Source organism: Triticum aestivum, chromosome 7B (genome assembly GCF_018294505.1).
Source record: "Triticum aestivum cultivar Chinese Spring chromosome 7B, IWGSC CS RefSeq v2.1, whole genome shotgun sequence".
NCBI classification, from domain to species: Eukaryota; Viridiplantae; Streptophyta; class Magnoliopsida; order Poales; family Poaceae; genus Triticum; species Triticum aestivum.
This window is the reverse complement of record NC_057813.1, coordinates 370,344,915-370,357,068: the sequence shown is the minus strand read 5'-3', so window position 1 is coordinate 370,357,068 and position 12,154 is coordinate 370,344,915.

The window sequence follows — 12,154 nt, the reverse complement described above, 5'->3', positions numbered from 1 at the left end:
CCCTCTCAACATATTTTCTAGCAGCCGCTTGTGCATTGTGAAAGACGAGTTCTTTCTTACCTTCGGGCTTTGCAACCGGCTTGACAAATGTACTCCACCTTGGGTAGATCCCATCTGCAAGATAGTACCCATAGTTGTATGTGCGGCCATTTGCTTCGAAGGTCACCGGTGGTGCTTCTCCATTTGCTAACTTGGCAAACAGAGGTGACCAGTCGAGCACGTTGATGTCGTTGCAAGATCCAGGCATACCAAAATATGCATGCCAAATCCATGTGTCATGATCAGCAACTGCCTCAAGAATGATAGTGCCATCCTTCCCACGACCCTTGAATTGTCCATGCCATGCTTTTGGGCAGTTCTTCCATTTTCAATGCATGCAATCCACAGACCTGAGCATACCTAGAAACACTCAAGCTTTGTTCATCTCCAAAATCCTTTGAGTGTCCTGAGCATTGGGTGCTCTCAAGTATTGTGGAACAAACACTTCTACCATAGTCACTGCAAATTGCTTGACATATAAGATAGAAGTGCTCTCTTCCATCGCCAAATTGTCATCAATGTAATCTGCCGGAACACCATATGACATCATGCGCAAAGCGGCAGTGACCTTCTGTTCGGCGCTATGGCCAAGCAACCCGGCATAGTTCCTTCTCTGCTCGAAGGTTGGATTATGCCGCTTCACGGAATTACAAATGTGGATGAACAAGTCTTTTGACATTATGAAATGGTGTCGAAAGTAATTCTCTGGGAAAACAGGTGGTGATCCAAAGTAGTTGCGCATCAACCATTTGTGTGCATCAATCCGTTCTCTCCGAATGAACGCACGACTATAGATGGAACCATCGTGATTCGACTTTTTCCCCTTGTGCATGGCCACTAGATAGCAATGTCCTCTTCTTCATGCAAATCAAATTCCTCGTCCAACAATGAATCATCCATGAATGAGGAGATAACCGAGCTCATCTACAATGCAGATAACCACCATCAAACAAACTATCCAATCCCAAGTTAAATCATCAAGTTTCATCTTTTTTTACATAGGGGAATTTCGTCGAACACCTTGTGCGCGGGGTGGAAGAAGATGGCCGGCGGTTGGATTAATAGTCGGTCGCTGTTGTGGACGGCTGCTGATGAGGACATCAATACCATTGTTACACCCACAGCCCCTACTGCTACATATACGGGACCAATTACTAGAGCTCGTGCACGCCAATTAAATTATCAGGTACTTTTGTTTCTTGGTAATGATTCTAATGTTCATGAGAATATGATGCTGCCTAAATTGGATACGTTTGTTTTGCTTACAAATGAAGGGCCTAGCTTGGAGAAGGATGAACATTGGAGCAAGAACAAGCATGGAGATGATGCCATGCGCAAGGGGAACAAGAACGGAGTTACAAGTGATGATTTCAGGACTTTGAAGCCACCATAATGGGTGCATGAAGCCTTGGACGAAATATACAAGATGCCACTTCATAAATTTCGTCCCGAGGCTATTCTAGGTGCTACGTCACCTTATTATTGGGCCAGGCCCTTGTAATTTCAAAATACATAAGTATAGGCTATTTTTAGAGTCCGTATGTGTGGGGAAACAAGAGATAGGGTTGATTTCGGACCCCTCCACTAAGGGCCACGAAATTCCCCCCCCCCCTCTTCCTCCATATATACAGCCCTTAGGGCACCATTTAGACTTTGGGTTTTGTTTAGATTAAAGTTTGCCATAGCTGCAACTTCGCGTACTTCGTTTGTGTTCAACGACCAGACAAAGGCGTCACAGAACCCCACCTTGATCAATAAAGCTTTCATCTTATATTCGCAATATCCAGATTGCAATCTCAGTTTCTTGCTTGTTCTTCGTTTGCTCGCAGGAAACAGACCTCGTGGTCAGGTTGATCGTGCTCCGGTGTGGTCAATAACCTCTCGGAGTTGGTTTAGCGATTGCTAAGGCGCGACGTCCTCGCACGTTCGTAGTCGGATCGTCAAAGTCGACTTCCACCAAAGCGATATCCATCATCTCATCGAAAGATGGGACACCTTTGCCTCTATCAAGTGGTATCAGATTTCCAGGTTGCTCGGTGAGATTTTACAGTTTTTCGTAGTTTAGATCGAGTCTTTTCTTCATACCTATAGTCCACGAAAAAGCCACAAAAAATTAGGGTTAGTTCATCATATCCGAACCAGTCTGAGCCATTGCATAATCTTTTTAGGGTTTTGCTTTGTTGAACTTGCGGTTGCATCGTCGTGTCTAGTTGCTGGTCTTAGAGTCTAGTCTTTTAGAGTTTCGAGTTCTGGTCATAAGTTGTCACGCTGCCGCCGCACCATCATCATCGCCCCTGCCATCTACCACCACCGCTTATCCGCCACCGCTTCGAATCCGTATCCATATACCACCACCGCTGTCATATACCACCACCGCTGCCATCTACCACCATATATCCACCACCAATCTGAGTTCTTGTCATATTAGGTTTGTTTTCGAGATCCATCTAGATTCCGATTCGTGTTTCCTTGCCGGAGTAGGTTTCAGAAAAAAAAAGAGTCCGGAAACCACCCTCCGTTTAGGCCCAAAATTTTCCGAAAACGCACTTGTCGAAAAAATTTCTGGCTATCCTATTTTTAGGTGTTTCTAAGCGTATTGACACAGTCGCTGTTATAGAAAGTTTTTTTTGACCCGTTTCCAGTTTTTTGGGTCCGGGCAGTCAAAAAAAAATTGGTCAAAAAAATTTCGTGTCCATCCTGTCAGTTTGACCTGGGAAGAGTTTTGAGACACTCGCCATTATAGTGATTTTTCGCAAAAAAAAAGCAGCGCAAAAAAAAGCGGAAAAAAAATCGAGAGTGTGCTTTTCCCTTGTTTACGTGCAGCGCCGTGATTTTGTTAGTGTTCTAGGCTCGTGTCTCTAGTATAGTCTAGCCTAGGACCAGCACAGTACCGTCGTTGAGCGTTTATTCAACTTTGCATCTCTGAATTGATTATTGCTGATCCTTTTTTTTGCTACCATATTATAAGCCTTCCCAACTCCATATACATCTACGTCGTGAGTTTGACTTTCCCTGGTAATCGCTCTATCCAAGCTTTGAGAGTTTTGACTACAACGGTTGCCGATCACCACCTGTTGCTGGGTAAGAACTGGTAAGAATTTGTGATTTGCTTGACGGGTTTGTGATACACCACCACCACTTCTTAGTAGTCTGTAGGATCATATTCTTGTGTGTTTCTATTTGCTGCTAACCATGGTAGGATCACAAGCCGATGAGACTGATTGAGAGAACCTGACGAACAAACAGCTACATGATAAATTTCAGCAAATGATGAGTGGACAGGTGCAAGATGTGCTAAACAGATTTGACGAGGCCATGGAGAAGATAGATGGCATTGAGAAGACGTTCGAAACAAAGCTTGATAGCAAGTTTAATGAATTGCTCGCACGTTTTCCACAACCACCGCTGGCTGCACCTATCGCACCTCTGCAACAACAACAACAACAACGCCTCCTTCTGAATCAGTATGGATGAGCGAAGCGTGTTCCTATTGAGGATGGCCAAACTTCTGGTGCTGCTGTTCCTGTTGTTGATGCTTCTTTGGCTCGTGCTACTGCTGCTGCTGATACCTAGGAGGATGATGAGTATGCGGGCGATTATGAGGATGAGGTTGATCAAAATCCGAACTACGTGCAGCCACCAGCACCACCACCAACAGGTCGACCTCGGGTATATACTCGTAATGGTAGGCCTGCACCACCACCTCAGGTACGAGATGATGTCCATATTCCTAAACTGAAATTGAATATTCCACCATTTGAGGGTAGATATGTTCCTGATATATATCTTACTTGGGAGTTAGAAACTGAACAATGATTTACATGTTTACAATATCCTGAGAAGAGACGAGTTGTTGCTGCTGTTTGTGCTTTCACAAGTTTTGCATGTGTATGGTGGTCTGAACATTGTAGATTATATCCTATTCGAACTACTTGGGCTGCTTTGAAAACTGCTATGGGTACGCGTTGGGTTCCACCATATTATCAACGTGAATTGCTTCAAAAATTGCAGCGTTTAAGACAAGGAAAAAATTCTGTCGAAGAATATTATCAGGAATTACAAACTGGCATGATTAGATGTGGTATTGTTGAGGAGAATGAAGCTATGCTTGCACGTTTTCTGGATGGATTAAATAGAGAGATTCAGACCATTCTAGACTATAAGGAGTATACTAATATCACTCGTTTATTCCATCTTGCTTGTAAAGCTGAACGTGAAGTGTAGGATCGACAAGCATTGGGGTGAACTAACTTTTCTGCAGGCCGACCTTCATCATGGACACCGCGTGCATCTTCTACTTCAACTGCACCAGCACCTCAATCAGGTGCCACCTCCAGCCGTGATACAAGAAAACATGCACAACCACCATTCTCTGCCAAGAGCGCACCCGCGGGGCCTGCACAACGTTCTTCTTCTTCGATAGCATCAACAGGGCACACAAGTGATATTATTTGTCGTCGTTGTAAGGGAGGAGGTCATTATGCGAGAGAATGCAAATCTCAGCGTGTGATGATTGCTATCGAGGATGGCGGGTATGAGTCCGCTAGTGACTATGATGAGGAGACTTTGGCTCTTATTACACGTGAAGAACATGGTGGAGATGATTCTGATCATGAGACGCAATACATGGCTCCTGAAGACGCTGACAGGTATGAATGTTTAGTTGCTCAACGTGTTTTGAGTGTGCAGGTCACACAAGCTGAGCAAAATCAGAGGCACAATTTGTTCCATACCAAGGGAGTTGTGAAGGAACGTTCTGTGCGCGTCATCATAGACGGAGGGAGCTGCAACAACTTGGCTAGCATGGAGATGGTGGAGAAGCTTTCTCTCACCACAAGACCACATCCACATCCTTACTACATCCAATGGTTCAACAACAGCGGCAAGGTTAAGGTAACACGTACTGTTCGTGTGCATTTTAGTATCTCTACATATGTTGATTATGTTGATTGTGATGTGGTACCTATGCAAGCATGTTCCTTATTACTTGGTAGACCATGGCAATTTGATAAAAATTCTGTACACCATGGTAGAAACAATCACTATACTCTTGTTCATAAGGATAAAAATATTACTTTGCTTCCTATGACTCCAGATTCCATTTTGAAAGATGATATTAATAGAGCTAATAAAGCAAAACAGGAGAAGAATAAGAGTGAAAATCAGATTGTGGCAAAAGAATTTGAGCAACAAATGAAGCCTAATAATAAACCATCTAGTGTTGCTTCTGAAATTAAATTGAAAAGTGCATGTTTATTTGCCACCAAATCTGATATTGATGAGCTAGATTTCAGCAAATCTGTTTGCTATGCTTTTGTGTGCAAAGAGGCATTATTTTCATTGGAGGACGTGCCTTCCTCTTTGCCTCCCGCTGTCACTAACATTTTGCAGGAGTTCTCTGACATTTTTCCACAAGACGTGCCACCGGGATTACCACCTATTCGAGGGATTGAACATCAAATTGACTTAATTCCCGGTGCATCGCTACCCAACCGTGCACCATACCGTACCAATCCAGAGGAGACGAAGGAGATTATGCGTCAAGTACAAGAGCTTCTCGACAGAGGTTATATACACGAATCCCTTAGTACTTGTGTCGTTCCTATTATTTTAGTGCCGAAAAAGGATGGTACATCGCGTATGTGTGTTGATTGTAGAGGCATTAATAATATTACTATTTGTTATCGTCATCCTATTCCTAGGCTAGATGATATGCTTGATGAATTGAGTGGCTCTACAATATTCTCCAAAGTTGATTTGCATAGTGGATACCATCAAATTCGTATGAAACTGGGGGATGAATGGAAAACAACATTTAAAACTAAGTTTGGATTATATGAGTGGTTAGTCATGCCTTTTGGGTTAACTAACGCACCTAGTACTTTCATGAGATTAATGAACGAAGTTTTACGTGCTTTCATTGGACGATTTGTGGTAGTTTACTTTGATGACATATTGATTTATAGCAGAACTTTGGAGGAACATTTGGAATATTTACGTGCTGTTTTTATTGCTCTACGTGATGCACGTTTATTTGGTAACCTTGGGAAGTGCACCTTTTGCACCGACCGAGTGTCTTTTCTTGGCTATGTTGTTACTCCACAGGGAATTGAAGTTGATAAAGCCAAGATTGAAGCTATTGAGAGTTGGCCGCAGCCCAAAACGGTCACACAAGTGAGGAGTTTTCTTGGCCTCGCTGGATTCTATAGGCGTTTTGTGAGAGATTTCAGCACCATTGCTGCACCTCTCAATGAGCTTACAAAGAAGGATGTGCCTTTTGTTTGGGGTACCGCACAGGAAGAAGCCTTCACGGTATTGAAAGATAAGTTGACACATGCTCCTTTACTCCAACTTCCTGATTTTAATAAGACTTTTGAGCTTGAATGTGATGCTAGTGGAATTGGATTAGGAGGTGTGTTATTACAAGATGGCAAACCTGTTGCATACTTTTCTGAAAAATTGAGTGGGCCTAGTCTGAATTATTCTACTTATGATAAAGAATTATATGCTCTTGTTCGGACTTTAGAAACATGGCAACATTATTTATGGCCCAAAGAATTTGTTATACATTCTGATCATGAATCTTTGAAACATATTAAAAGTCAAGCTAAACTGAATCGTAGACATGCTAAATGGGTTGAATTCATTGAGACTTTCCCTTATGTCATTAAACACAAGAGGGGAAAAGAAAATGTTATTGCTGATGCATTGTCTCGTCGCTATACTATGATTTCACAACTTGACTTCAAAATATTTGGTTTGGAGACCATCAAAGATCAATATGTGCATGATGCTGATTTTAAAGATGTAATGCAGAATTGTAAAGAAGGAAGAATGTGGAACAAGTTTGTCGTTAACGATGGATTTGTGTTTCGTGCTAACAAGCTATGCATTCCAGCTAGCTCCGTTCGTCTTTTGTTGTTGCAGGAGGCGCATGGAGGAGGATTAATGGGACACTTTGGCATGAAGAAGACGGAGGACGTACTTGCTACACATTTCTTTTGGCCAAAGATGAGACGGGATGTTGAGCGTTTTATTGCTCGCTGCACTACATGTCAAAAAGCTAAGTCACGACTCAATCCTCATGGTTTATATATGCCTTTGCCTGTACCTAGTGTTCCTTGGGAGGATATATCTATGGACTTTGTTTTAGGTTTACCTCGAACAAAGAAGGGGAGGGAAAGCATATTTGTTGTCGTGGATAGATTCTCAAAAATGGCACACTTTATACCATGTCATAAAAGCGTTGATGCTGTTAATGTTGCTGATTTGTTCTTTCGTGAAATTATTCGCTTGCATGGTGTGCCAAATACTATTGTTTCAGATCATGATACTAAATTTCTTAGCCACTTTTGGAGATGTTTATGGGCTAAGTTGGGGACTAAACTGCTTTTTAGTACTACTTGTCACCCCCAAACTGATGGACAAACTGAAGTAGTCAATAGAACTTTGTCTACTATGCTTAGAGCTGTTTTGAAGAATAATAAGAAAATGTGGGAGGAATGCTTGCCTCATATTGAATTTGCTTATAATCGTTCATTCCATTATACTACTAAGATGTGCCCTTTTGAAGTTGTGTATGGTTTCCTAACTCGTGCACCTATTGATTTGTTGCCTCTTCCATCTTCGGAGAAGGTTAATTTTGATGCTAAACAACTTGCTGAATTGATTTTAAAGATGCATGAGTTAACTAAGGAAAACATTAAGCGTATGAATGCTAAATATAAACTTGCTGGAGATAAGGGTAGAAAACATGTTGTGTTTGCACCTGGAGATCTTGTTTGGTTACATTTGCGTAAGGATAGATTTCCTGATTTGCGCAAATCAAAGCTAATGCCACGTGCTGATGGTCCCTTTAAGGTGTTAGAGAAAATAAATGATAATGCATATAAAATTGAGCTGCCTGCAGATTTTAGGGTTAGTCCCACTTTTAACATTGTAGATTTGAAGCCTTATTTGGGTGAGGAAGATGAGCTTCCGTCGAGGACGACTTCATTTCAAGAAGGGGAGGATGATGAGGACATCAATACCATTGTTACACCTACAACCCCTACTACTACATATACGGGACCAATTACTAGAGCTCGTGCACGCCAATTAAATTATCAGGTACTTTCGTTTCTTGGTAATGATTCTAATGTTCATGAGAATATGATGCTGCCTAAATTGGATACATTTGTTTTGCTTACAAATGAAGGGCCTAGCTTGGAGAAGGATGAACATTGGAGCAAGAACAAACATGGAGATGATGCCATGCGCAAGGGGAACAAGAACGGAGTTACAAGTGATGATTTCAGGACTTTGAAGCCACCATAATGGGTGCATGAAGCCTTGGACGAAATATACAAGATGCCACTTCATAAATTTCGTCCCGAGGCTATTCTAGGTGCTACGTCACCTTATTATTGGGCCAGGCCCTTGTAATTTCAAAATACATAAGTATAGGCTATTTTTAGAGTCCGTATGTGTGGGGAAACAAGAGATAGGGTTGATTTCGGACCCCTCCACCAAGGGCCACGAAATTCCCCCCCTCTTCCTCCATATATACAGCCCTTAGGGCACCGTTTAGACTTTGGGTTTTGTTTAGATTAAAGTTCGCCATAGCTGCAACTTCGCGTACTTCGTTTGTGTTCAACGACCAGACAAAGGCATCACAGAACCCCACCTTGATCAATAAAGCTTTCATCTTATATTCGCAATATCCAGATTGCAATCTCAGTTTCTTACTTGTTCTTCGTTTGCTCGCAGGAAACAGACCCTCGTGGTCAGGTTGATCGTGCTCCGGTGTGGTCAATAACCTCTCGGAGTTGGTTTAGCGATTGCTAAGACGCGACGTCCTCGCACGTTCGTAGTCGGATCGTCAAAGTCGACTTCCACCAAAGCGATATCCATCATCTCATCGAAAGACGGGACACCTTTGCCTCTATCAGCTGCAGACGGTGGCGCAGAGGAGAAGGGAGCTCAGCGGCCGACGGAGAGGAGCTATATGGGTTGCCGGACTGCCGGAGTCGGCGAATCCCACTGTGGTTGCTTCCCGAATCGGCGGCGCCGGGGCGGCTGCAAGACGCCCTCCGGCGGGGAAGGCGACGCGGGCGAGGCCGGCGACGGCGACGGCAACGGTGATTTGGGCGGTGGCGGCGGCGATTTCCGGTGGCTGGCGCTCAGGCGGGCGGGCGGGCGCGAGCGGGAAGGAAAATGGACGGGTGGTTGGTCGTTTCACGGGTGGACACGGTTTTACATTAAATGTATCTCGTGATGCAAATTTGCATCACGAAGTGTTGTATTTTACATCTCCGGGAGGCGGTGATGTCATTATTATTTTTACATATGGACCATCTGTTGGAGCAGCGTTTTATGCTCTCGGAGATTCAAAAGTTAGGTATTTTTACATATGGACCGTCTATTGGAGATGTTCTTATTCTATTATATAACCGTCACACATGTACATGAGTCGTTGAAAATACAAACCCGTATCATCAAGGATGAATTTTTTTAGTGAAACCACCTTGTTTGTACACTCAAGTGTCCCTATAGCACCCCGCCATGTCCAGCGCACCTCCTGCACTCCTGTGGCACCCCTACCTACCAACTCCACGGCGTCTCCGCCACATGGACTTCTTGGAAAGCGGAGGCTGACCCATGCTGCCTCCGGGGGAATTTCCTATTGGACGCACGTTGCGTCATACTGTCAAGGTTTCGCACAGGGGGAGACCGAGCGATCGTTCGACTGGGCCGATCCGTTTAAGCTTTCATCTCCTTGGTTTTGGGAACCTTCTAGAGGTTTGCAGCCGGTTTTTCCTGGTTTTGGGAAACTTCTAGAAGGTTCCTGGACCGGTTTTCTTCCTTGTTCTGTTTTTTCTTTTCTTTTTCCCTGTTTTTTCTTTTTTCCTTGTTCCGTTTCCTTTTCTTTCTTTTTTCTGTTTCTCCATTTGTTTTTTCTTTTGTCCTTAGTTTTTCATCAAAATGTTTAAAATTTGTTCACATTTCCGAAAATTATTCGGAAGTTTAATTATTCTCAAAATTTTAAAAATGTTCGCATTTTAAAAAAAATGTTCAAAAATGCAAAATAAAAAAATTTCAAATTTTTTAAAATTTGTTTTTCTTTCCAAAAAATGCTAGGATATTTTCAAATAAAAGACTGCATTGTCTGTAAAAAAAAGTTCGTGTTTTACAGAATTTGTTCAAAGATTTCAAAAAAGTTTCTGGATTTCAAATTTTTGTTCATGTATTCAAAAAATGTTTGTGCTTCCATATTTTTTCAGAATTTCCAAAGAAATGTTCTTGCTTTAGAAAATTGTTCACAAATTCTGAAACTATTCATGTTTTCAAAAAAAATGTTTTGTGCTTCCATATTTTTCAGGATTTTCGAAAATTTTCTCCCTTTCAAAATTTGTTCTCAAATTTTAAAAAATGTTCTTGCTTTAGAAAATTGTTCACAAATTCTGAAAATGTTCGTGCTTTCAAAAAATATTTGTGCTTCCATATTTTTTCAGGATTTTCGAAATTGTTATCCGTTTCAAAGTTTGTTCTCAAATTTTAAAAAATGTTCTTGCTTTACAAAATTGTTCATAAATTCTTAAAATGTTCATGTTTTCAAAAAATGTTTGTGCTTCCATATTTGTTCAGGATTTTAGAAATTGTTCTCCGTTTCAAAATTTTGTTTCTCAAACTTCAGAAATGTTCTTGCTTTAGAAAACTGTTCCCAAATTCTAAAAATGTTCATGTTTTTGAAAAATATTTCGGAAATTCAAAAATTGTTTGTGATATCATAAAATTGTTTGCTCTTGTCAAAACAAATCATACATTCAAAATTCAAAATAAAATTTGGAAAATCGTAAAGGATTTTTTCAAACATTGTTAAGTCTTATACTTCCTTAGTTCTTATATTTTTCGCTGTATATTGGTCAACCGAGCCCTTCCGTCGTAGTGGCTAGTAGTGTGCTCGCACAAGTCGGCAGTCCTGTATTCGATTCCCATCCATCGCGTCCTATGTATTTTTGCAATTTTTCACCTGCAATTTTTGGCGCACTGCAATGGGCCGGCCCGACCCAATTGGCGCACCGCGACAACGTGCCTGTGCGAATGGGCGGCATTTTGACGCAGAACACGTCACATAGGAACTCCCGCCTCCGGGCCCGTACCCGAGGACACCTCGTCGTGCTCTGGCTTGGCGGATCTGACAGACCCGGCCTAGAGCCCAGCTTGTGAAGTCGCTGCCATACCGCAGACACGGATGGGAGGTAGGAACAGGAAGGTGGTGCCCGCCATGACCAGAGCGGAAGGCAGCGGGGATTAGGTGGACGCAAGCATTGGAACGAAGGCAGGGAGTGGGCCTATTGTCATGATTCTGGTAGGAACACACCGCATAGTTCTGCCAGCCTGACACTCTACCTATTAATTATAGAACATATCTTTCTAATTAAACTTCTCTTGCTGAAATATTATCGGAAGGGGTGGAGATCGGTATAACCTCAGGAATGTGTAGGATGCCACTCTAATCATTTCTCAGCTGGTAGAAACACATGTAATGTACAAGGGCTGTGATGTCTATGTAAAGGAGTTGTGTAGCTATGCCCAATATTAACATTGTATGTTTTTGTAACTTTTTGTATATATGAAGTATGTGTCGAATAATACTTTTTTTTTGAAACAAGGCAAAAGAGTTGCCATTTTCATTGATTAAAAAGAAGTGAGAATTGCCCGGTTAATTGACGGAAAACCGGGCTAAAACCGAAACAACCCAACCCATAAACACATGAGCACCACCGGCCAACCTGGCCGCCGACATGGAACAGACTCCACGACGGCACATGCCAACAAATGGCCATACACACGAACAACTGACAGCTCCAACTTTGACGGCGATCATCACCGGGAAATATGCAGGACTTGCGCCGACCGTGCCCTTCGCAAACGACCACCGAACGCCTGTCATCGTCACCACCTGGACTCGCTCCACTGCAGCTCCGACTTCAGAGCAACAAGGCAACCCACGAATGAGCACCTCAGACACGCCAGGAAGATCCGACTACCGAAGCCCGAGCCGCGGTCCAATCTCCTCTCGACACCATCATCGTTGCCAAACAGAAATCACCGCCCCCGAAATGGCCACCTC